At 38.0% G+C, this 26,324-nt stretch overlaps 1 protein-coding gene and 1 long non-coding RNA gene across 9 annotated transcripts in view; one reads left to right on the forward strand and one right to left on the reverse strand.

Moving 5' to 3' along the window:
- Positions 1–21,434, reverse strand: part of LOC106041348 (uncharacterized) — a 179,025-nt gene extending 157,591 nt beyond the window's left edge. For 4 of the 5 annotated variants that reach the window (XR_010825203.1, XR_010825206.1, XR_010825204.1 and 1 more), the window contains exons 1-3: positions 21,126–21,434; positions 20,433–20,585; positions 19,238–19,418 (exon numbers count right to left, since the gene is read on the reverse strand). This is a non-coding gene — a long non-coding RNA (uncharacterized lncRNA). The remainder of the gene's footprint in view (positions 1–19,237; positions 19,419–20,432; positions 20,586–21,125) is intronic. The other variant, XR_010825205.1, reaches the window with a different exon arrangement.
- Positions 21,426–26,324, forward strand: part of SULF2 (sulfatase 2) — a 159,253-nt gene continuing 154,354 nt past the window's right edge. For 2 of the 4 annotated variants that reach the window (XM_048072465.2, XM_048072469.2), the window contains exons 1-2: positions 21,426–21,685; positions 22,196–22,280. The gene's annotated coding sequence lies outside the window, so the exon portion shown is untranslated. Of the gene's footprint in view, positions 21,686–22,016; positions 22,155–22,195; positions 22,281–26,324 lie in introns of those variants that run through there. The other 2 variants (XM_048072467.2, XM_013189613.3) reach the window with 2 other exon arrangements.

A 26,324-nucleotide genomic window follows, 5' to 3' on the forward strand; every position in this document is an offset into this window, starting at 1 on the left:
TTCCATCAATATTAAAGGATTTGTCTTAGTACACATACATACCTACAGGCATTACATACTTTCACACATCCCAAACTCACACTTTCTAGCTAAAGTGCAGCTATCCTATTTGAAAACTCTAAGTCCAAATCAGTTTGCAAAATCAAGACAGTTGTAGATAGTGGTTTGCTTCCAGCACACAGGTTTCAACGGCAGAAAAGGGCTTGTTAGAGAATTCAGTTTGCTGGGAATTTTGCTTAAATAAGAAGCAACATAGGGTGAAGTCTGTCTATCATGGAACTGGTAAACACTGCATGGAATCAGAAATCCAGTTCCTTCAAATAATTTCAAAGAATTAATTACTAACGAGAGAATGTTGCAAGGCACTTCTTTTAAAAAGTTATACTTTGAAAGGAAGACTCTCAAAATTGTTCAGCACTGGCCTACCACTGATTTTATAAAGTATCAGTTCAGTTCAGATGAAATAAAGCTAACTGACCACTTCTGAACATTTCAGACTGCATTTCTTAGAACAGAGGTTTCTTCTGTTAATTGTCAAAGAGAGTTCATATACTTCTAACATTAATAGTATATTCTTCAATGATTTTCTGGAATTTTATGTGCATGCTTTTGAGGGTTCTCTGATATGCAAGTGCATATTCTTTCATTTATTATTTGTAGAGATTCTGAACAATCACAGAACAAGAGGTTTGGAAGGACCACAACCTATAGCTGAATATTTTAGCAAGGAATGTGCTGGTTGTGGAATACCCCATATAAAATTACAATTATACCGTGAATGAGGCAGTCTTGAAAAGGTTGTTCAGACAGTAGCCATTCTTAGCCAGGAGACTTGCAAGCATATTTATTAAAGTCACTGCAAAGACAACTAACAGCATCAGCAAGTTCTGCCTCTGTCTGTATTAATCACCTACAATGCTTTAGTAGAGAGGAGGTGTAAGCAAAGGACAAAGAGCAAACTAACTGTAGAAAGTCTAGCTAGGCATATTTCTTCAGTTATCCAAAACCGTAAGCTCCCTCTACTGGTACAGCTGAATTACTAGATACTGATGATGGTCCCTGATCATGTAGTTTTAGCCCTAACACATGACACTATTGCTTCTGTATTGTCACAGACACCATTGACTTCCCATTTCTACAGTATTTGTTTAATCCTACCAATAAAAAAGTAGATGCAAGGTCATACAAATTTTAAGTTTATTTCGTAAAAAGACCCATAAATCTTCAACATTTGGGCTAGCTACCAGGTTTGGTTTTTTTCCACATTTTCAAAAGCATTTCTGACTTATCTTTTACTCCATAAAATGGAGGTTCAATGGCTATAGGACAGCTGATCCTTAACATTAGGTCAGAAGTGTTTTGGGAATTAGCATGAAGGATCCTAGAAACAAGAAATATCCGTGCTCATTTGATCTGTCCAGAAGACAGAAATAAATGTCTTGGATCAGCAAGAAATCACGTGAAAAAGCAAGAACAGCCATCCTAAAAGTAGCTATTGAAATTCAATTTCAAAATACTAACAATGTCAACAAGACAAATTCCAGATGGCAGCCCAGACCACAGCCTCTGGAAGTGCGTACAACACGCATTTTCTGTTGCAGCAGTCTGAAGGAAATACGCAGAGTGACACAATCCATGTCTGTAGAGCCAACAGACTCATCTTAATAAAACAGTGTTTAAGATGTAGAACCTCAACCGAAATAGGTCCATGGGGTAATAATGACACAGTAGGAAAGTGACTGATAGCACCCGCAGGAGTTCACAATTTAGTGTAGACACTAACAGGACACAGAACATACAAATGTTAGCCCTCCAATTTTAAAATACAACATTTGTGGGTTTTTTTCCTGCAAAAAAGAGAATTTACAAATAGAATGAAATCAGTTCCATCCGTTAGATCAGTCCCACACCTAAGACTTTCCTAAGAATGTTTCCACACTTCTGTGCCTGTCATAGCTCTTGGCCTGTCACAGTTCCTGATTATGAGTAGTTTTACCTTCAAGGCTGTCTACAACTATAACAAAAATCTCAACCAAAAAAAACATCCTTTGTTTACTAAAAGGGCTGTTTCACTCAAAACCCAGGAGCAACTAACACTGCAGTTTTAACAGTAATATCTTCAGACAGAAACATGCTGGAGAAGTTGCTCATTTTTCCCTTCTTTTTGTAGACATGGATCAGTGTCTTGGGTTTGTGGTTGTTGTTTTTTTTTTTTATTATTATTTTTTCCTATTTTTTGACATGCCAAAGCTGTGTCCATTCTGAGTAGATTTCATTTCTACAAACCCTCAGGCAATGTCATTTTGACTTCACTGTGATCTCTGCACAGCTCCTGTCCGGGAGCCCATTAAATGGAGAGGAGTTCAATAATCCATTCTCAAACTAGCAAAAGCACAATTAAGTGTTTAACCTCAGGATGTGAAAGGCAAGGCTCCTACCTAGTAGTGTGTGCTCAGTGATGAAATGCAAGTCTGGAAACACCAGAAGATATTTACTGAGATCCAAATAGGATCGTTTTAACAGGCTTCATTCAAGTGAAATTTGCTGGCGGGAGTTTTTCCAAGCAATGCAATTTTATCTGTTCATCTTGCCCTTTGGGTATCCCTTGTACAGCACAGACCCACCACATGAGTGTCAGGAGTACTGCAGCACAGGAACTGGGAAGAACATTGCCATTATATATCAATGCAAAGATCTGACCATACTACCTGAAAAGCACTACTCAGAGACGAAACATGAACAAGAAAGGAATTAAGCTTCTGTGTAATCGGAGGCAAGTGAAAAAACAGAAGAAATGACAAAGTTTTTGGCACCAAATGAAGTATTTACAGCTCTTTCAAACCTCTCCTAAGCAGCACACCTGACATCTAAAGACCCTTCTTAACAACACAACAGAAAAAACAAAAACCAAAAACAAGCAACAACAACAAAACCCCACAAACCAACAACAGGAAAAGTAGGAGACAACAACAACTTTAGGTGGAGGGTTTTGTAGTCACTCCAAATACAGCAGGACAGGACTTGCTATCTGTGCTCAGAAAACGTTCCACAGACCACGAACAAGGAAAAACTAAAATAAAGCAAAGCATTCTCTAGGAAAGCATAAAGGAAGCATCCAGGTCCTGCAGCACGCACACACATACTGCTTCCCGTGGCTTTATCACGCAACCTGGTTAGAGAACCTTGGCAAAGCACAGTTCCTTGCACCAGTGTTGTTCTCTGCAGAGGTGGGTTTCATCCAAAGTGAGTAATTTCCAGTGATGACATAAACCTTCAGTATGAAACAGCTGCTGGTACCCATCAGAATCTCTTGGCATCCTCCTTATCTCACTGCATTGGTGTTGTTGCCTTGGAACAAATCACTTCTCACTGGCAACAGAAGACTTTCAACAAATTAGGGGGGAAAAGGTCTGCCTGTGTGCAACTCCTTTACATCATTTAAGATGGACCTCAGGAAAACAAAAGAGTGCAGCATTGAACATCATTTTCCTATCTTTCAACCTTGCTCACTTGAGTTCCCCCAGCTCAGCAGTCTCTAGAGATGCCTGTAAATACCTGTAACACACACCTCTCTAAGTAAATGTTGATCAAGAACCTGAGACCAGACACGCCATGCAGCTACAACAAACTGCACCATTTACCTTTAAAGTCCCATGCCACGGCCATTTCATAATGCCTTATACTCAAGCATATACCCACTTATACCCAAACAAATCAAAACGTCTCCTTAATAAGAGGCAGGCTTTGTTTCTCCTGTCAACATGTGACATGTTGAAACTTTAGAAAATTGAAACGTGGAACAACAAAGCCAGTATTCAGTTCTAGTCTCTAACAAAGATGTGATCTGTTGCTGGCCAACTCACTTGAATTACATGATATATTATTTCATGTATCCTCATTTTCATTGGCTTCATTTACTGAGATAACACAATAATTTGGGTAGGACCTTCCCCAACCATCTGTCTGCACACAGTCAAGCACAACAAAGCCACAGCATTCTGAGGTTCCACCTACTATTATACTGTTTGGATTTTGTATTAAAAGTTACCTCATAATGCTTTTCCTCTGTGGAAGACCATAAATGCTACTACACAGACTGACTAGTTTAAAGCTAATATGTGCAACTCAACAAGCCATTCAGGCTTTTATGCACCGTGACTACTATATTTTCTAGTCACTTCGATACCCTGCAGGTACCTTTTTAATTTCCTTTCTCTTTTTTTCTTGTTATGATTAGGCAGAACTTATAGGCTCAGCTGGATATAGCAAGTATATCTGATCACTTCCCCTGTAGAAAAGTGTGTTTTGGTGAAAAATGCAAATCTTCCTAAACTACAGTAGCAGTCACCTTTTCTTACTCTCTAAAGCATAGATCAAAGCACCACCCCAAGTAAATGGGGTGGCTTTCTAGACACCACAGCTAGAGCAAGCCCTTAGAGCCAACAGATAGGTTTGCTCAGCCGTTAATTAAGGATATGTGGCTCAATGACATAATTAATTTTAAAATTCAGACTGCGTATCTGAAACTGGCTTTGACACACAATAATTGCAAGACTTTCTATAGTTTCTCTGTTCCTCACAAACACTAAAAATGTCAGACAAATGAGAGTGAATGCTAGTTATGAATAGAAATCTGAAAGAAAAAGGCATATAATAAGTAACCCTGATGATGACAACCACACCCGTTGGGAATCAAAACCAGAGCTCCTACACATATCCTTGTCAATTTTCCAACCAAGACTCTGAGGCTGTGGTTTAAACAGCATCATTCCCTAAAGGGTACTTGTGTGAAACACAGATCACACCCTATAGGGAAAAGAATAATGCATTAACTCTCCTTGATAATCACACAGAGTGATGCAGCAAATAGATGCTGCTCACTCATATTTCACAGAGAAAAGGGTACTTGGGAGCAATAGGATAATGCAAGAATCTTGGCATTATTTGCAAAACAGATCAAATTGCTATAAATCTACTAGCTGCTGGCTGTTCTAGCTTCGACTTGGAGATATTTTGAGACTCCAGGCTGACCCAAATCTGGACCTAATTACCTTTGAGTTACCAGTCTCCAGTTATATCTTCTTTTCAACATCCAAAGAGATATAACAAAGAAAGTAATCCTCAGAGAAACATTATTGAATGAGTTCTCAAGAATAAGGATGTAATTATATACTGCCCAGTGAGTATCCTACAAAATGTGTTCACTGCCTATATGATACTTCGGACTAACACTTCAGCTTTTCCCAATGAAGAAGGGAACAAGTATTCTCCAATGCATAATGTTCAGTTCAAAATGTCACACTGTAATTCCCTTAGATACTCTTCTCACTTGCCTTTCCCTAGGAATTGTCATCCCAGTTCCCTGCTCTTATTCATTACATATCTGGCAAGACACGGTGCTGGAAGCAGCCTCTACCCCTCTGAACAGGGCAAGAGCAGCCAGCCCCACTAAGATCTGTCCCAACACGAGGGCAAGCTCAGCTGCTGCTGATACTGAAGCATCTGGAGGAAGGAGATGGCTGCTTTCTGTAGGCAAGTGTGGGTGTGGAAAAGGGACAAAAAGCTTCTCAAGTATGGGTGTGGAAAAGGGACTAAAAGCTTCTTAAGTGCAGCCCCAGCTCAAACAACTGCTCAAGCTGGATCAACACGATCCTTTGGGATATTGAAGCAGAGATGGGGACCTTTAATCCAGCCAGACAGCCAAGACATCACTCAGAATCTATTTAATAACCTGACGTTTTTTAAAATATATATATACACACGTATACACATACACATATATAGAAAAAAGTATATATATAATAGAATGGTTTGGGTTGGAAGGGGCTTTCAAAAATCATCTAGTCCAAACCCCTGCCATGGGCAGGAACACTTCCCACTAACTGAATGTGTTATAATATACAAATCTGTAATATATATGTGTATGTATGTGTATATATACAAATGAACCAAGTGATCATTCCTAGATATTTCTCAATTTCTTTGTGATGGCCAGAAGGCTTCTTTAAGGTGCACTCAATTTTAGAATCAAATGTTCCTTTTCTCTGACAGACATGGTGAAGCAACATACCCAGGCACATACATTTTGTTATCTGGAAAAGATGACAGCATCCTGCCTTCATTTGTACTAAAGGTTATGAGGTTCATGCCTGCAGTTTTCTTCCAATGAAGTAACTCAATGGACCTTGAAACAGAGACATCAATTAAGGAAATTTTTAGCAACTCTTTCAAACAAAACTAAACATGTTTGGTCACAGTGTGGGGCTGTAATTTTACCTTGTTTATAATTTTTTTTTAATTTGCCCTCTGGATTTCATACAAATCCACCATAAGCAGTATAAGCTTCACAGTTACTGACGTGTATGACAACATTGCACCAGTCGCCCACTTTTCTAACTTGGAAATCAACTTGAAAAATTATGGCCAGAAATGCATATTTTGTTATACTTGCATATGTTATACTTATTTCTGTAAGATCTCAGATTTGTTAATATTATGATGAAAGTTGTGACCTCATTATATTACACAATATAAAGGGCAAAAAATAGCACGTGTCAGAATTTTCACAACACTGTACATCAATTCCCTCACTTTCCTTAAATCACGACTGAGAACTTGACCAGGATTCTGCCAGGGAAATTGTTTTCAGTTACAATAAAGTGCCTTTCTGAATGTATGTCATTGTAGTACAAAGCACTTCTCTCCAAAAATGCTTGATTGAGCTCAGGTGCTTAAGCTAGCAACATTTCACTACATTCTGATTAATTACCTCTATTGAAAATCTGGAAAAATCTCTGATCTGTCCAATATCAGCCAAATATAACAGCAGTCTCTATTATTTTAACTATTTCCAGACATAACAAGTGAAAAATCTAGGCACTGAGTAAGAATACCATAAGTTATAGAGATTACATCACTTTATTACAACGAAGAGGCCAATGATGTATGCAAAATGTGAACTAAATTATATTTTAGTAGTACCATAAATTTCTCCAGAGTTTGAGCTGTGCTGTATAAGCCTATAGAGCAAACCTAGTATACGGCAGCTTAAGGAGGAGATCATAAAAGAGCCTGCTATTTCAGAATACATTTTGAAACCCCTTAAGACTATAAACCAGAAGAAAAATCTTTAAGGGAAAAAAAAAAAAAACGCAACATAACCCTTTTGACAGCACTGCTGACTGTACCAGCAGAAGCTCTACCCAAATAAAATTTGTGCGAGACTTTCAGATGTCACACATTTTCATATCACTATACAATGTCACTGATAGAGTGAAAATACATTAACCTAATAAGGAAAGAGTTACTGCTATTTTTAAAACTTAAATGTATAAGAGCAAATAATATATGAAGGATAGAACTTCTGTTCTTTCCCAATTTTTTTAGCAGAAAGCAAAGGCAAGGAATTCAGGTGAGACAGCTACATCTCGACCACAGAAACAAACGGGCAGAAATACCAGCATTTGATTCTCCACACAGGACAGAATATTTAACTGCATTGGCTTGTATTTATCAGTTAACAACTGCAAAAAACAAGCAGTTCTTCAAAGTTTACTCTTCTGATCATATGCCAGAACAAATAAAGCTTCAGTATGAGGTATACCTTGTTAGCATTACCCTAAATTTTTCAGCTTACCTATGGATTTAGGGAATTAATCTGTCCAACATACTATATATACATATATATATATACACACACACACACACAGAGCACTGTCTGTGAACTTTACGATAAATGTAAATGCTAAACACACAACCCCAGCTGTAGATGGAATTGACATACATTTTCATTACTTCTTTTTCTTTACTACAGGTTTCAATGTGATTCAACAGCATACAATACGGTAAGACATATCTCAGCACTAACAAGGATCATTCCAGTGAAGTAAGAGACATCGATCAACAAAAACTTCCCCGGATAGCACTTAGTTTTCGGGGGGCACCTGCCTGTAGGCAACAGAGAAACTGAAACAGGTCAACAGGTGAAAGTTTCACTTCCTTTGAAATAAAAAAAAAAAATAAAGTAATTAGGGAGGAGCTGAACTGTAACGTCCCTACTGGGCACGTATCCTACAAACAAAGACAGCACCTTGCAGTCACTCAGATTTTTTGAAAGGCAGCAGAAACATCAGCAAACTTACATTGGGTGGGAGGATGAGGTAAAGAGAGGCTACCCATTGATTAAAGTGCAAGAAACAATATTACTCAGATTCTTAGCAAAGCTACAACTTGGCATGTCAGGTCTTTTGTTTTACAGTCTTCAGCCAAGATCCTGTTTCTTCTTGCCTTAAACTAGACTATTGCAATCTTGACTTCTATGCTCTGGGCCATTTGAAGTTGTAAACAATATACTTCTGTTGAGGGTTTTGTTTCTTTTGCTGGGAGATACAAGTTATGATCCATGTTTCCACTTTTCACACAGAAAAAGATGAACAGATAAAATAAATGAAATTAATCAGATTAATTAAAACATTATCTGAGCAGAATGGTATGTAGCTGGTATTATACAGGCATATAGCAAGACAGGATTCTTCACCCAAGATGATAACAATCAAGTCGAAAGATTAACAGGATGGTTTGAATAGGTAGTAACATACTCAGGAAGATCCAATCATGCAGTTCTCCTGTTTGCTTCATTTTCAAAATTATGAAAAATCAACTTCCTGAGGTCTGCCCTTATTCTGTGGCAACAATCCAAAATCTTATAGCTTACGTTTTGAATACTGCACACATTTGGGATGACTACTCAAACACATTATTGTGACTTTGGGGAAAATAGGAGATCAGGAGGTCAGTTCTGAGAGATTTGGTTTAAAGGTTACTGAAAGGAATACGGAGTAAACAACCGAGAAGTTCAAAAAACGTGATCAGGATAATAATTCATGCTTTTTTGCAACACTGCTTTATAAACTAAAATTTTACTCATAGTATTTCTGTTCATGCCAGTAAAGTGTTAAATTGTAATTTAATGTTATCAGCTGAAGTAGATCAGCTGGCACCAAAAATCCCTCCAAAAATAATCTTTCAGAAAATGGATCCTTTGAAATAAATTCCAGAAGAGTTTCAAGCTGCATAACATTATATCTGGCAATTTCTTTCTAGAAATTTAACCATCTTCCCAATGTGATTCAGATCCTAACATTCCTTTTATGTTAGAAAATATGCTTACAGGCTCTTTTTCCCTTGGTTAAACTGTCTTTTTTGGATTTCAAAGTTAATTTCAAACCTTAGATTGATAAATGCTTTTGCACTAAGTCAGTAGAATGGCAACAACAAAGCCTACAATTAAACCACGGTCTTGAACTGCTAGCAAAAACAGCAAAACTCAGCATATTTTTAAAAGGAATTTGAAAAAGTCACAAATATAATCAAATAAACCTGAAGCCTGTTCAGCATTTATCATCTCTATCCTTTGATGTTTTCACACAGAGGTATAGAAGTCTCATTTCTCAAAGTCTTTTCCAGCACAATGGTGTCATCTACTCCTCTTGTAGCTCTTACTTGCACTGTATTAGCTGTTTTTTTAAACTTATAAAGAATTGTTGACAAAAGTATATACACATATGCAGTACATACAAGATACAATGTTTTTTATCATTACTATTAAGAATTTGGTGGATAATTTATAAAAAAAATATTTAAAGGAACTGCAAATCTACCTTGGATCTGTCTGGGACACTTATATCAAACTAATTACACATGTAAATACATATTTTCCCAAGTAAAATTGATATTTGATCTGCAAATAAATATTTCTGCACTCTTCCTTACCAAGCATACCAAATACATACTTTCATTATGGATTTTTTAAATGAACATTTCTACACAGGAGCACTCCCTCCTCCCGGCCTACAGTTCTGCTAAGGAATTATTCTAGACTGGTATCTCTAAATGATTTTTATCCTCCACAACATCCAGATTTGGTCTTTGGCACTTTGGGTCTTACTTAATATGTCACCTGTTACCAGAGTACATCAAAGCCCAAAACATAAGAAATAATGTCACCAGCGTCTGAAGGTTGGGGAGTTTAATAAGTTATAATAGGAATGAAGCAACGTCAACAAAAATAGCTACTTGGAGATAAGCAAAAATCACCGCGGGACAAGAAACTCCTTCTCCACTTTGAAATGTTGCACTGTGGTAAATCAGAATTATGACAGTATTGAAAAATTTCACAAATATATAGACTGTGCAAACTGTGATGGATTAAAGTTACTTTTTAACTTTTGCTGGAAAGTTTACTTAACTTTTATTAAATTAAAAACAAAAAAGGGTTAAAAAAACTTTTATACAAAAACGCTCACAAATTTTTAAACTTAAAAAAAATAAGTTAAGGTACCTGTTGACAAATACCCTTTCTTCAATGAAAACTTCAGCTTCAGCGAAGATTTCTGAAATGCTGTGTCTATACTTACTCTGGTTAAATCAACAAACTTGCTAAGACTGCATCTTTTAAAGAGAACGTTAAAAGTTTTGTAATAGAGCCACCTAACAAAACATTATTGCAACAAGACTCATGATGGAATTATTAATCCCTCAAGATTTAAAATGGAATAGAAAAAAATACAATGCAGATCAGGAAAAGGTATGTTGTGTAAATTGAATTGCATCGCCATTCAAGAGCAAAGAATCTGGCCCAAACATCTCATAATATGCCGCAACCTTTTTCACTTTCACAGTAAATACACCTACAGAACAATTAATATATCCATGTTACAATGTAGTCACACTCATAAGGTATTTATAGAGCATAACACTAAAGTATGTGAGTCCATTCTCAACAGCCTGACCAGATTAGCCATCAGGGAGCACAAAGAGGTGTAATTAAATGGCTCAGCTGGGGATAGTGAAAGATTAGTGGTAAACCACTAACCTACAAGCTAGGATGGAGCACAGTAATGCCACAGGCTCAACCCTGAAGGAAAACGCTGATAATCCCCAGTTAAATTATTTGAGCTGATATCTATCTCTAACATTACTGTGGAGATCAAATTTAGCTCTAGTGCTACTACAAGTGCCAATGCTGCACTGTCAGGAAACATCTTAGTGTGGTTTGAAGACACTGATGCAGAACAGCCTCATGGAGGTAAGGGAACCAGCATGGTGAGTGAAACCTGGAGACTATTTAAAATGTTTTTGCTTGTTTCTTTGTTTTAAGGAATGTATTAGTCTGGTAAATAAGTGGGCTTTAGGAAAGCACCTTGGTGAACTCTCATTGGGGGTCGTCTAAAGTTGTGAATTCTCTTTGGTGCTATCTCCTTGCTGGAAGAACACTGGGTTACATTTACAAAGGAGACACCTTTCCAAGATCTGGTACTTGAAAATGCCGATATCTTCTGAATCGCAATGCCTTGCATGCAAACACTTGAAATTCTCAAACTTGTTACCAGTAGTCACATAACAGTTTGCCTGTACCTACTCAGGTCCACTACCTTTGGAAAAATAAAAGTGCTTAATGTTTGTCAAATTCAAAATATCAAAGAAGCTTCAAAACAAAACCGTATGTATTGCAAGACAACAAATGATTAAGTTCTTTATGTCAAAACAGGAAACAATTATAAAAGAGAAATTACACTAATTATGTAAATGGTTCTTGCAATGTTTTACACATTTTCTGTTGTATGGATGACTCCCTTTTTACATACAGTAATAATTTTGTGAGTTTATTAACTCACAAACTCTATTGTGCTTTTAGCTTCTTATATTCATAATACAGGTAAAAGCTTTGATGTTTATATTTTTCAAACAAAGCCCTTTGTTTTCTGTCTGTTTTATGTGCTTCTAGAACATGCACCTACCTAAGGATGTTAAGATTGGTATTTTGCATCTTTGGCTGAAATGTAGTATCATAGATTGAAAATAAAAAAAAAATAAATTATTATTAAATCCCTACTTCAAACAAAAAAACCCTACTTACTCTTCATTGTGGCTGAATCAACACTTTGTATCTACAGTTATCATGGTAAAATACTAAGACAGACGGTGCTTAGAAAAGGAACTGTAAACAAAATTCTATCTGGAATCAGCATGAGTTTTCCCAAAGGAAATGCACCCAGTTTCTTCACAGTAATAGTCAAATATTTGTGTTAAGGGAGAAACAACTATTCCCAGGAAGAGAAAATAAAAAGCTAAAGAAATTTTACCTCTTAAATGCTGTAAATTGACTACTCAGCTGAAGGACTCATATGTGTAGCATCTAGATATACGCACAGGACACACACACAGGGAGAAGATGAGTCACACAGATTCAGACCTATATTTAAAAAAATAATACTGAAAGTCTCTGTATGTCTATAGGAGGTTCAATTTTAAAAGCCAGTATTTCAGATCTTCTCTTTCTTTATACCAGTTGGAACAGACAGAAGCCAAGGTGGCTGTAAGCCAGCTTTACCTCAGCCAGGGATTCCCTCTTGCAGGGGAAATCTCAGCTGCCAACTCTGGAAAGCTTTACAGATCGTTTTACTGCAAAGGAGACTGCACACAGTCCAGGATATGGCTTAATATTTCTTTCCCTACTAAAGTGAATTTTATGGCAGTTAGTACATCTAGAAGACCCTTGCCAAAAAAGAGGAAGATGGAGGTCCATATACAGCAATGTATCTGGAGCTTAATTTTCCACTACCAGTTCAAAGTAAGTATAAATGTTGCCATTTCCATTAGCTCTTTCCTTACAATTTGCAGTGGCTTTGCATAAATGTAGATGAAGACATTACATGGTGGGCAAGGAGTAAGAAAGTTTATTTTCCTTAGTACAATTGTGATTTCTCCTTCAAATTTATCTGTGGCATAAAGAACATGACTTTCTTTTACGGAATAAACAAAATGGAAATAACTAATAAAAAAAAAAAAACTTGCATTGGATGGACCAAGTTGTAAATGTCACGTCAAAATTGAAGAAAAGTGCCTAAGAGATATTTCACAGTTACTTATAGTCAGACTTTTGTTACTATCAAAAGACTATATTCAGAAAAATAAATCATAAAGCAGCACATAACAGAGTAACTGGGAGATAAGACATATGAACTTTAGATTGAAATGGACTTAAAACCAACAGTCAGTACATCTATCTTTGCTGCTCTTTTCTAGAAAATCTGAAATGTCATCTATCAAAACTTTTAGATTACGCTTCAGATGTATTACTCTGTATTATTCAGCATTAAAAGGGCACAAAATGGGTTGCACAGAAAACAGAGGAACTAACTTTTACATTCAATCTTCAAACAATAAAAGCCATTCATCTAAAAATGCATATGCAACCAGACACAATCCATGTTTTCAGGTTTTACAGCTCGGTCAGCTGACCATAGTTCTTAGAAACCCTCACTGTGACCTCACTTCAATAGTGGCTGATACAAATGGAGGGCTGACTTTTGAGTTTTACAGTCAAACAGAAAGAAACATGGGTGATTTCTTTATATATGCCTATTCTTTTTTGACCACAGTAACTTTCTCCTGTTGCGATCACAAAGTGAGAAACACAACAGACGCAACTAAATGTAATTTAAGAATGCAATACAGTTTATATGCACTTCTCCTTCGTACTCAGTTCTCTGATGCCTTGTGCTAAGAAATAGGTTAAACAAACATATAACCAGTTTGCTCAAGCATTGGAGATGAAAGTTCAAATGATAACTACATCTCAGCAGGAATAAAATACAAAATTGATAGGGAATTTCATTTTTAATGATATTACCTACATGCAATTTTCCTACAAAAGTACCTGTCACAAATGAAAATGTTTCATTTAGGGAGTATAATGATTTATTATTGATGCTAAAAATATCAAGAAATCATCATAAATACATCACAACTCTGAAATCTCAAAGTCACAAATAAATCCGCCCAGCCAATGGCAGTAGATTTGAATTCCCTTTCTAAATCCTTACTGATTTAGATAGAGTTACTAACTCCTATCCCTTTGCACACCATGTGCTTATTGTTTTCTATGTTTCAGTAGCCAGAACATGATGATTTATCTATTTTAGGGCCAAACTCAAATGTGTAGACTTCAGTAAAAGCTCTTGTCTTACAAGGGTACAGTTCCTATGCACATCTAGGCTACTCACTTGCAAATACCAGGTGACAATTTTTTATTTTTCTGCAGTTTGTTCTACTCTTACAGCATAGCAACAAACATTAGAAACGATTATACGTGCTTAAGTTTACATTCTGCCTGACAAAGAAAAAAAGACAGGTTTTAGGCAAATCATGATCCTTGCAGGCGCTGTGTATCAAACTGCCTTTTACTGTGTAACACTTTGGGATATAAGAACAGCATTTGCTGTACTGTATGACATCATATATTGAAAAAGGACCCTATCTGGGATAAATTGATTAATAAAAAAGCCTTCTGTTCTAATGAATTTTCCAAACAAAACTTTGATCCTTTACAAAAACCAAAGAAAATGCAAATCATGTTTTTTTCAGTCTGGAAAACTTCAACTTACTTTGGTAGGTTTTCATTTCAGTGACGAATGGGTTAAAAACCAAACAATGGCCTGGGCATTTATCCCACAATGTAGTTTCTTTCATAACAACCATATAATAGAAACTTCTGGGTGGGTTTCTCATTTGCTGCTCCTGCTTCCTAGAAGCTGCACAGCTCAGTCCCTTCCCCCTCCATAAATACATTCAGATTTCTCTACTCTGCCAACACAAAATTAAAAGGCAAAAAAAATCATAAAAGTAAGGTCTGTAGCATGCGATGGCACTGTACTCGGAGCAGAAATTTCTTTCTTTGTAATTTCTCTATATAAGAAGAAATCTAATTTTTTTTTGTGATGCTTTATAGCAATATAACAAGAAGCAAGAAGAGTACAGTGTTCACAAAGTACACTTGTTTTCTACATAAAGAAAGGTATGTAGAAAAAAGGATGTGTTATTGGGACATCTCCTTTATGCCAGATACCTAATTTACACTTGGAAATCCAACTTACATGTAAGGCTGTTTGACTTTAGCCCAACGCTTGTCCATCCTTCAAAGACAGACATGATTAAACAGATGCATGTAGTCCCAGGAAAACTGTTACCTATATACAGATTTACAACTTAAAGACAGCATAAATAGATACATATTCAGTACATATATTTGAGAAGATTAAAATGCAAAAGAAGTTCTGCTTTTGCACATAACCTCTGGTCCCTAGCACATGCAAATCCCTTCAAGTCAAGCACTCTTGAGAGCCCGGAGATTCCAAATATTGTTTCATACATATTGAGATATACCTCACTCTTGCAGGTCTGGTTTGAGCCCAGTTATTAAGTCAAAAAAAGGAAAATGGCACTTCTGTTAGCGATTTTTAAGTGGTAAAAGACTAGCAGCTAAATTCAGGTGTGACTGTTATTCAGATAGCATGCCCCAAAGGTCAGGGAGTGTTTGCTTTATTTTAAGGCTCAATATATAAAAACACATATAGCATATATAAGTTGGATACTGCCTACCTATATGTGAGATATTGAACAGTTATCATGGTAGAGCCTGTGGTAACCAGGGAAGCTTGAAAGATTTGCTGTATAACCAGAAATCCTAGATGCCAGAAGATCTAGTTAAGCTGTCACAACTGTTCCTGCTTTTGTTAATAACTATGAACCTATGCTTGTGTGGCCTAGCCTATAGCTGCACTGTTTACATTATTATGTCTTAGATCTCTAGCAGGAAGCATGAGGAAAAGATTTAAATCCAGCTCGTGAATTAACCTGTGTGATTGAAGGCAGTAGCAGACCAATGCTTGCTTGAGGAGTTAAACTCAGAGCTGATTTAAAGTCCTGAAGAGTACATACTTTTCTGTTCTCCATCTACAAAGTACAGATGTACTGATTAACATACAAGGGTACCTGTAGTAGCACTGTACGTGTGAAACACAACTTTCCAGATACTGTAAGAAAAAAATCTGTCGTAACTGTTCAATCCCTCAAGAATTTTTTAAGCACAGAATTCCAATAGAATTCTGCAGAGATTGCATTTTTGTTGATTTGTGATACTTTTGAAACATACAAATAGTTGAAAGATCCACGCGCTTGTAACCAGGAAAGATGCCACATGCACATTCAACCCACACCAAACGAAAGTATTAGATCTATGCATAAATCTGTATATGCAAGAGTGAGTAATTTCACAGTTATTGCAAGAAACTGTACTGTTAGTTTCATTTTTAATTTGCCTGGTTCAAAATGAAATCATCAATCATGAGTCTTGGAGCATATTTCATGGAATTACTTGATCTTTCTCATTAAAAATACAATTAAAGCATGTCACTCCTCTATGCACATTGCATATGTATGTACAGGCATGATCTATTGATACAATCACAACTTTTTGACTTCAGTGAAATTGCAAAGGTTCATTAGAAAGGAAGAGACAGAGAGCCCTGGCAGTTCGGAGATCTTAGGGGGTCATTTATTGTTGTAATAAATTTCATTTTTCTATCTGAAGGGTAGAGTCTAAACATTGTAATAGAGCAATATTGAGGTATTTATTTTACCTCATTTTTTCTTCATCTGAAATACTAGCAAGGGAGTGTTTTTCAGGTTGGCAGGCAGCCAGTCATTTCTCAGTAAATAATGTGAATCCTATCCTACAGCATAAAGCTGTACATCTTTTCAAAAAATGTTCAGTCCCCTGCTAAAGTCCAAAGAACCTTTGCTTACAAAGTGTCTGCAGAAACTTCTATAGCAAGCAACTCGGCCTAGGCTTCTCCACTAGATAGAGTTCTTTCTTACTCTGTCTCTTTTTGTCCCACTGAAATGACTTCTTTTACTCCTCCTCCTTAAGGTACTTCTCCTCAATATATGAGAGATAGAAAAAAAAATCTTCTATAGCCTACATAAGGTGTCTCAGACTGTCTTTCACCCAAAACCTGAAAAATTCTGCTCTGTAACTTCTGGTGCTAGATGCACAGCTGTATCAAAGCAGACATGCAGTATATGCAATTGTTCAGACAGCATCATTGGCAGGGCTCCATTATGACTTATGCATAATTGTAGTACATAATGAGTGTTCTGTGAATTTCAAATTTAGAAATTTGGTTTAGTTGCCAGTAGTTGATGTTGTAAATAGGCTCTGAAAGGGTAACTTTTGGATACATATCATTCAGATCATTCAGGCTACTAGCTGGCAAAGGCAGGTTTAGTGTCCTTAGACAGAAGCTGTAGAAAATACAAAGCCAAAGAGTAAGGGTGAAGACATCTAGACAGGTGTATCTTGATAAATTGGACTGAAAAGGGAAATTCCACATTACAAAGGGAGTGCGATGAAAATTCAATCAATTTTATGCAATGTAGAAACCAATACACTAAGTTTTGGAAAGTTATAAAGTCAGAAGAGAAAGTAATGTCTGAGTATGTTTAGGTAGCAGAAGAAATTTGATGACTGTGATCCTTGTGTCAGCACAGCAACCTGCCTTTATGTGTAATACATCAAAGAGAAAGCTAAACTTGTGGAAAGAGATATCGAGGCTTTTTTAAAAACAAAACAAACACACACACACATACACAGAGGTTCGGTGTTGTCTTTTTGTGTATCATTTGGCACCTCAAAAAAGGAAAAGATTTACAGCCACTGTTAAACATGTTCCTTGTAGCTACCCAAACGGTGTGCCTTAAGCAGATATTGCTCCAGTATTGACCCTCTGCACGTGTGCATTCACCCAACCAAACAGCACAGCTCAGGCTTTAAAATCCACAACAAAGCCCAACTGTTCAGTAGAAGGACTGCATGCTTCGCCAGAATTGAACACAGAACAGATTAATTAATCAATGTTTGCAAACCCCTTTGAAATGGAAAAGTGCTCTGAAAGCTACAGATTTCTATTACTCAAAACTTCCCTCTTAGCACTGAAGTTATAATCCATTTCCCTTAATGTGTTATGAGTAAGAGGATAGGAAACATGACGTTGCAGATACCGATTACCAGAATTATCAAAGGCCATGCAAAAACTCGAAGTTTTGATAGCTGTCTTTACACAGGAAGACTCATCTTTAAGTCAAATAGAAAACTGTCTTATCTTCTTAAGTTCAGACAGTACTTTATGTACTTGTAGTACTGTCTATTGATATTGTTGTTTTTCTTTTTTCCTTTCCTATAACAGACAGAGTTGTTGATTGCCAGCAGAAGAGATGGCCCTGTGGGGTAGGAATGTAACATTTCACTTACCATCCGCTGGCATTTTCAGTGGTTAGCACCGTCCATCAATGTTTTTGTTTTCTCAGTGGTGTCAGCACAGAAATGACGTTCCAAATGTTTTCATTTCTGCAGCTTCTGAGATGAATTTGCTTGCTTAGGTAAATTTGCCAAGCTATCTAAGTCTAGGTTATGTCTTGCAACATTTAAAACAGTACATTCATTTTCCTAACAGTTCCTGAGTCATGACTGGCATATAACCAAAATTAAAAAAAAAAAAAAAACAGCTTTCGACAGTTTATAAAAAGTGGCAACATTCCCACAAATCTGCTTTGTCTTTATAACAAAGCAGCTTCTTTCTGACTAAGGCTGTAAGGTATGTTTCTGATTAGTTTACTCAATCCTGAGATATTTTTTTTTTCCCACTGGGAACTTAACATATATCACATGAAAAAAAAATAGGGCTTTAAAATTCAAACTTAATCTTTACATTCACATGCTGAGTTTCACTCTCATGTTTTTGGCTGGTTCACGTCAGAGATTAGCCTGCTGCAAGATCCAAACCTGAACCAGTGGATTATTTGAGTCTTAGGGTTTGTTTTCAAGTTCCTGCTAGTATTTAATTACCGATGTTATTAATGGAATTTGATATACCTTTATTTGGAAAAAGGCAGATGGCAAGCACAATCGGAAGTGTTGGAATGATTGTGCTAATGGATCTTCTAAGACATTAGGGATTTAAAAAAATTGATTATTGCAAATAATGGATACCAATATTTTTTTAACTCTACAGAAGCATCAGCCTAATGGGTCACATTTCTCTCACCTTCGCATAAAGAAACCATGTGGGAAAAAAGCTACAGGTTAACTATATGTAACATGCATGTACAATTGGAAATATTTTCAATGTATACAACTGAGTAATAAAAACTGTGATGAGCCAAGCGAGAGGATGTTTAAAAAAAAAAAACAAAAAACAAGCAACTGACTTTGGAATCAACTACTGTCAATGCATTTTGCTTGTAAAATAAAAGACGGAATCATTATTTTTGGACTTAAGGCATAATTTCTAAACTTAACAAGTGATTTATTACATCTGTGGACTGAGACACCACTTACCTGTACATGCTTTTGGATTCTGTCAAGACTTCTTGTAGAGCTGAACAAATTATTTGTATTTTCAGTTTCTGGGGCCAGCTGTTTGTCTACGGACTGTTCCATTCCTAGCCATTATTTCTCTGAGGTCTACATATGACAGCATGCAAAATGAAGAGCATCTCTTTATGATTATCTTTGGTACCTACGACAGGACAATTGGTTTAAGATGTTAAATGGAATTGCTATGTACTAGTAAAATCAATAACAACAACATTCTTAGAATAGCAGGAGAAAAGCTTGTATTAATGGTAAAAACACTATCTCAAAATTATGACAATGAGGCTTGATTAGAATATATATGGGAATAACTTAGGTTTGAGAACAGTCTTATAAAATTAATGGAAGATTCACTAGCTAATTTTTCATTCTAATAATTAAAACTATATATAAACCGTTCCTTAAAAATATCTTGTAATGACAAATTCTCCCTTCAGACTTATAGACATTCCGCTTGCTTACATGAGGGTAAAATTTCATCCATCTGGAGGCTCATGAGGAAAAATGTAAACCATTTAAAGTATTTTTGAGTATTAAAAGTAATTGTATTTTTGAGTATTGTTGCAATAATAAGATAAACCTCAACTGTACTGAGATCCTCTAATGCAAAGAAAAAGCCTTCCTCGTGGGTTAGAAATGTATCCCATCTTTGAAAAGTGTCTATTAGGAATAGCATGTACCATATGAGAGAGCATTGGAACAGGTTGCCCAGAGACGTTGTGGAGTCTCCAAGATCCTCAAAACCCAGCTGAATGTGTTCCTGTGCAATGTGCTCTCGGTGACCCTGCTTGAGGAGCTGGGTTGGCCTAGATCTCCAGAGGTCCCTTCCAGTATCAACCATTTTGTGATTCTATGTCATTTACATTTAATGACAGTGTTGGGGTAGAATACAAATGGTTGACTATTTCCAGGAATCATAATCGGTCCACACTAGTTTTAAACCCAAAACTCTGCTCTGAAACTGCTCTAGTGAGAAATAAGAACGTGACACTTTCGAAAAATGACAAAATTTCATTCAGAACACGGTTTACCATATGTAATAAATATGTATTTTTTTCTTCTCCAGCACGCATCTCAAGACTGTTTTGTCAACTTTAAATTGTTGGATGCTGAAAAGAATTTGCATCATTTTCTTGCCATGTCATAATAAAAACATTACCTTGGAACCTGTCTGGAATAAAATAAGCTTCTCAGTCCCTGGATTTTCTGTGGAGAATCAACTGAAGATGTAGGGACTGGATTAAAGAGCATCATCTGGGAGGTCCGTAGCAAGGAAGGTATTTTAAAAATCTCTCTCTCTTCCTTTGTATCTCTGTAAAGTGTGAGTGCATTTCAAATTGGTAGGGAGGTATGGAAAAGTGAGAAGTAAACCTGGAACGATGGGGCTGTTTTGGGTGGTTTACAAGTACATGGCAAACATCTGTGCTACTTCCACTTGGAGTGGAGATAGGGACCCAGAATATGGGATCCTGTCCACAGATTGTCCACGTATCTGTGGAAAATTCTTCAAATTAGGCACGTGGAAGGCTAAAACTCAAAGCCATTTAAATGGTCAGAGTCTTGACTCTCCTAGAACAGCTTCTCCACAGGAGATGTAGAAGTCTCACACACACACACACACAGGAGTCTGCTCCGTGCCCCTTACAGCAGGCTGAGGCACACTGCTCCGTGCAGTACCACGGCCGGCCTCCCCACACCGCATGTGGAGAGCCCTGCTTTAGCGTTAAGTGGGACGTGAAGAAGTTTTAATAGGCCAGGATTTTATTCCTCCCAACCCCTAGAGGATCAGGCTTCCCCTTCCCCCCGCCCCCAAATTTTTCCCTGATCTCCCCCCAAAACCTCCTTATCGCACCTGGCGCCCGCAGCGGGGGCCATCCCCAGAGATCTTCGAGACCTTCTTCTCCCCTCACCCTACGGCCATGGCGGGGCACTGCTGGGAGGCGCCCACCCGGCAGGGAGGGAGATGAGGGGAAGGGACGGCGGCTGTAGGGAGGGAAGGGCAACGAGGGGACGGGGAAAAGCAGCGGCGAGCCTGAGGTGAGGGGGTCAGGAGGGGCGGGCACCGCCGCGGTCCCTCAGCGCGCTGGGCGACGGAGAGCGGCCGGCGGGGCCCTAAAGCTCCCCTCACGCTCACCACCTCCTCGGCAGGGAGCCCCCCGGGCGGGGAGGCGGCAGCGCTTGGAGGAGGCGCCTCGCAACAGATGGTTAAAGCCGGCTCCTCGCCGCGGCCCGTATTGGAGGGAGGGAGGCAGCGGCCGGAGCTGCGCGGAGCGGCGCGCAGCGCCCCCAAGCCCGCTTTGCTCGCTCCCGGGGCGGGCGCTGAGGAGAGACCGCCGCCATCCCGCCACCCCTGCGCCTCCAGTCCTCGGCAGCTCCGGGCCACCTGCGAGTTTTAACCGCTCGCCGGGCGCTGTGAGTAACGCTGGGCCGGGCTGGGGCCGCTGGGAGGGCTCTGGCTGCGGGAGGCCCTGAGGGCTCGGCTCCTCGGGCTGCCGCCGCCTGCGCTTGAGGCGGGCGGGCGAGCCGGAGCCGCCGGCTTTGCCGGCCGGAGCCGCCTTTTTCTCCGGTTTAACCCGTACGCAGGGAAGGTGCGGGAGCCGATCCTCCCCGGGACGGGCGGCTGTGCGGACGTCGGGCAGATTTTTATCACCTGTGAGGAAAACCCCTTGCCATTCGGTCCCCCTTCCCTTTTCATCCCGGCTTCGACGCTGGTGGCGGCTAATTACCGGGCTTTTCTGAGGTGCGGGGAGCGGCCGGCCCAAGGTCACGCAGCGAGGCGGTGGCAGAACTGGAGAATAGCTTAAAAAACTTCTGGTGCCCGGTCCTGGGCTCGGCTCAACGAGGCTGCAGGGCTCCGGGCAGGGACGGGGTCCAGCTGTAGGTAGGTCTCAGATCAGCTCGTCTTTTTGTTCTCCTTCAAAGGGTTGCCTACTGATGTGAAGCCACACAGAGGTGCAGTGTCCGTGCTGTCTCCCTCATCTTCTCTAGCCTGAGAGCATGTAAATGAGTATGTATATAGTCTTACTTTACTAATATTAAGTTCAGTAGATAAAAACAGAAGTTGTTAGACTACATTTTGTTAGTTAGACTATATTTTGTTTTCAGGTTTATGGTGTTAATAAGTAATGTCTGATATTAATAGTGAATGTCTTCACATGCCATCAGACAGGAATTATCCAAAAAAACCTTAATTGCTTGGGTGTTAACTGTATGCCAAAGCTAACCTGCAGTGCAATGCGTTTTATGCATAATGCACGTGAGAGGTTTGGTGGGCCATGTCCTAAAACTAATGTATAATGGGCTTAAGAGTTCTCCAAACTATGCAATTTCAGTAATTGTCTTAATATTAGCTATTTGCAAAATGATCTTTTCTTCCTTCTCTCCTTATCTCTAAACGTAATTTTTATGAGTTCAGATAAAGGTATTCTACTGTCTTTTGCCCCCACTAACATTCAGTGTTTCTCTGAAGTTTCTTATTGCATGGAAATATATGTTATGGTTCTAAGGATGATGCTTTGACTAAACATATTAGAGTCCTCGAAGTAAATCCTCTTCATGTAATTTTGCAGGGCTTTGCATTTCACACCATGTCATGCAGCAATGAAACTTAAAAAGTTAAATGTGCTTTTTCAAAAACTGACCCCCCATCTTTCTCAATTTTACCTTACCCGTTCTGCTTAGTTATGGGGGGTAAGGAAATGGAATATGAGAGGTTTAGGAAAGCACTCAGAATATTAGTGTAAATAGGACAGATTTATTTTTAATTTGCATTAGACAGTTCAGGTGAACTCTGGATTCTGTTCAAAACAAACCTTGGAATTCAAGGCAAGGTTCCTGCATGATGGGGTATTTTTACTATAGATTTTGTATTTTGCATGTGGAGGGTTTTTGTGTGTGTATGTCTTTGTTTTAACCTCATTTAGAAAACAATGCATTATTCTCAAAGTAATTAATGGACTTTTTTTTTCTGTGGACTTTGATATTTGCAAAAAAGAAGAAACCTCTTTGTGCTTGTATTTGGGCTATGTAACACTTCTTTTGCTGCAAGGATACCTTGCAAGGAGTCTTATTTCAGGTAACTTCTAGCTAGAAGAGTTGGCCCTTGCTGTATAAAACCCTCTTGATTAGTTATATGTTCCAGTACCGATACTTTATCATTTCTTTTAAATGGATAGGAAGAAGTCTGAAGTCAGTTCATCGAAGTAACTCGCATTATTTCATTAAACAAATTAGTAAGTTAAAATAGGTGATGCTTTGCTATGGCCCTGTATGTTTTGTTTTTAAAAATAGTCTCTGTTGCATTGTTGGCACTTTCTTTCAAGCATCTGTTACAAGGACTTCAGGCAAGAAGAATCATGGGTGCTCATCTACATAAACAAAACTCAAAATGGCTCGGTGATGTCAAACTTGGAAATAAAATTGATTTGCTTACAATAAGTTGGTAACGTAACTGAATGAATAGGACTGTTTTCTGTTGCAAATGAAGAAAAATGTGGTGGAGTGAAGCAAAAACTTGTGCAGTATAGCAGCAGAAATATTTTTGAGATGCTAGAATTAATACTAGGAATAAAGATAACTGTAAATAGCTTCCTTTTTACTATGGAGCTATTGCAAAAAAAGATTCACAAGCCAGTAATCAGTACGTAATGTCGTCTTCTGTTATTACAGTGGAAATAGAAAAATAAATACCTAATATCTCAAAGATCTCTACAACTTGGAAAAGGTGTGGATTTATTTAATCTTCCCTTCAAAATTGCTTTTAGAAATAATTAATTTGAATTTCAGGCTTCTTGCTTTGTAGATAGAAAAGACTTCAATCATTCTATGCTAAATGACTGTGCTCCCTAAAAACACATTTTTCTCTTTTTTCCTCTCAACATCCTTTCCTCATCCACCTATGGATTTCAGAATAGAGCAAAAGTGAGCTCAAGAGCTGCTACCAACCCATCAGAGCATTTTGATTAAAGTTGTTTGTGAGATCCTAATTCTGTGAAGAATGCTCCATGCTTTTGCCAATTTCCATGAAGTGTAGATAAGACCTGCCTTTCTAATTTTCCCTTGCAATACCATTGATAGAACAGATTCTCATTTTTGTCAATACACTGGGCTAATTTCTCAGGCTGGAGTGGGCATTCTGGAGAATGAGATACGGGCCTACATTTTCAATATGAAATCGGATGTTCCAGAATGCTTATGGGTTTTGAGAGTACCTGGATTTATTCCAGTGTAAGCTATGATTCGATCTGAAACCTGAAGAGGTGTCATGAGTGTCTTTTGTCATTTGTTTTTTTTTTTGTTTTTTTTTCCCTTCCCATTAGTAGTATCTAATACACTTGGATTTCTTGTTAATCTTTCAGAAACTGTCTGCATTTCTCACAATTGCTTGTTGCTAGTTACCTGCCTCTACCCTATCCCTCTCACACATACACACCCCAAATGGTACATATGGAGTGATAATGCAAGTTTGTTAAAGGAGGATATTAACTAATTAGTGGTTGACCTCTGTAGGAGGAGAAAAGATTTGTAATACTTGTGAATATTGCACATATTCAGAAAACATTCGGACAAGTCTGAAATATTACCTCAGCTTTGTCTAATTGCTAGATATAACCATGCCTTTCTACAAATACAAATGCTGAAAGTCCAAAGGTCTTCAGCAAGAAGCAGCATCCAAAGAAGCGTTGCTTCTGAGGCAGTAAGAACGTCTTAGTAAACAGATAATTTAATCTTCCCTCTTGTAAGGAGTTGTACTTGGGTTCCAGTGTTCCCATAACACAGGAAATGTATGCCGATCTCCTGTGGCTGCCACAGGATCTGTCGTGTGCAGATCTGTGCATGCTAATATCTACTGTGGTCTTATCTTCCCACAGTGCAAAATTTCATTTTCTGTATCAACGCAGTTTATATATACAATTGGGTAACACTTCTTTTTTCTTTTTTTTGTGAGTACAATAGTTCAACAGTTTAACCTAGACCCACCTCTGTGTCTGTGGATGTGTGTGTGTATACATATTTTATTTATATATATATATATATATTTACATGTACACAAGAAAGAGGGGGTTATGTACTTGTGTTCTTATGTTTCCAAATCCTGGTGAGCGAGATTTCCCATGAAAGTGTTTGAGATGATGTCTTATTTCTGCAGTTTGGCTGTGGTAGGAAATCTGTTTCGGTGCTCAGAATGACACTAAAGTGAAGTAATTAATGTGAAAGATCGAAAAACATAACAATAGGAGATCTTATTCAAATGCAACTTTCTGTAAAGCTGAATAAGAGTCATTGTTAAGCAGCTATTACTTTATTTAGTTTTACAACACCCTATTTTATGCTTACAGCCTTTGTAACACAGATACAGTTCCTACTCTAAATCTGTACAGAATAAACTGAAGTAACTAAGCAGATGAAATATATACAGTGACATGTTGACATTTCTAATCTGGTCTTGTAGCAGTGATGTTTTTTTTTTCCCATGTGAACAATGTAGAGGCTTTTTATGCAGTTAGTATCTGTAAGGAGCTTATTCCAAATCTTAGTTTCGTTATTTTGTATTTGTCACTATATTTCTAGTGTTCTAACTGTCTTACTTTTTTTCCACAGTAAAATCATGAGAGTAATTCATAGTTCAGTGAGTTTGAGCAGCTTGTGGTAAAATACAAGTTTTGCTGTGTGATCACTAGTACTAATTAGCATGGTTAATGGATTGTTGGAAGAGAATGTCAAAATAAAGAGGTGTCTGTTAGGCTCCAGAGTCATCTGTAATCTGCATATGGTATTCAAAAATAAAGATAGTATCTTTGAGGAAACCACTATAAATATCGATACCTCACAAGGAGTAACAAAAATACTGGCTAAAGTCTCATTGCTCTAGAAAGACATGTCCCATTTAAAAATAGGCAGCTTCTTATTTGAAGCTTCTAAAAAGAAAGCAATTGAGTTGCCTTTCTTATCTGAAGGTCTTGGAGAGGCAGCAACCATTGCAGAGGCCTGAAACTATTGATCCAGGAGGTAGGAAGCACTATAACCAGTGGTTCTGGGGTGATCTGATAGT

Source organism: Anser cygnoides, chromosome 16 (assembly GCF_040182565.1).
Source record: "Anser cygnoides isolate HZ-2024a breed goose chromosome 16, Taihu_goose_T2T_genome, whole genome shotgun sequence".
Lineage (NCBI taxonomy): Eukaryota > Metazoa > Chordata > Aves > Anseriformes > Anatidae > Anser > Anser cygnoides.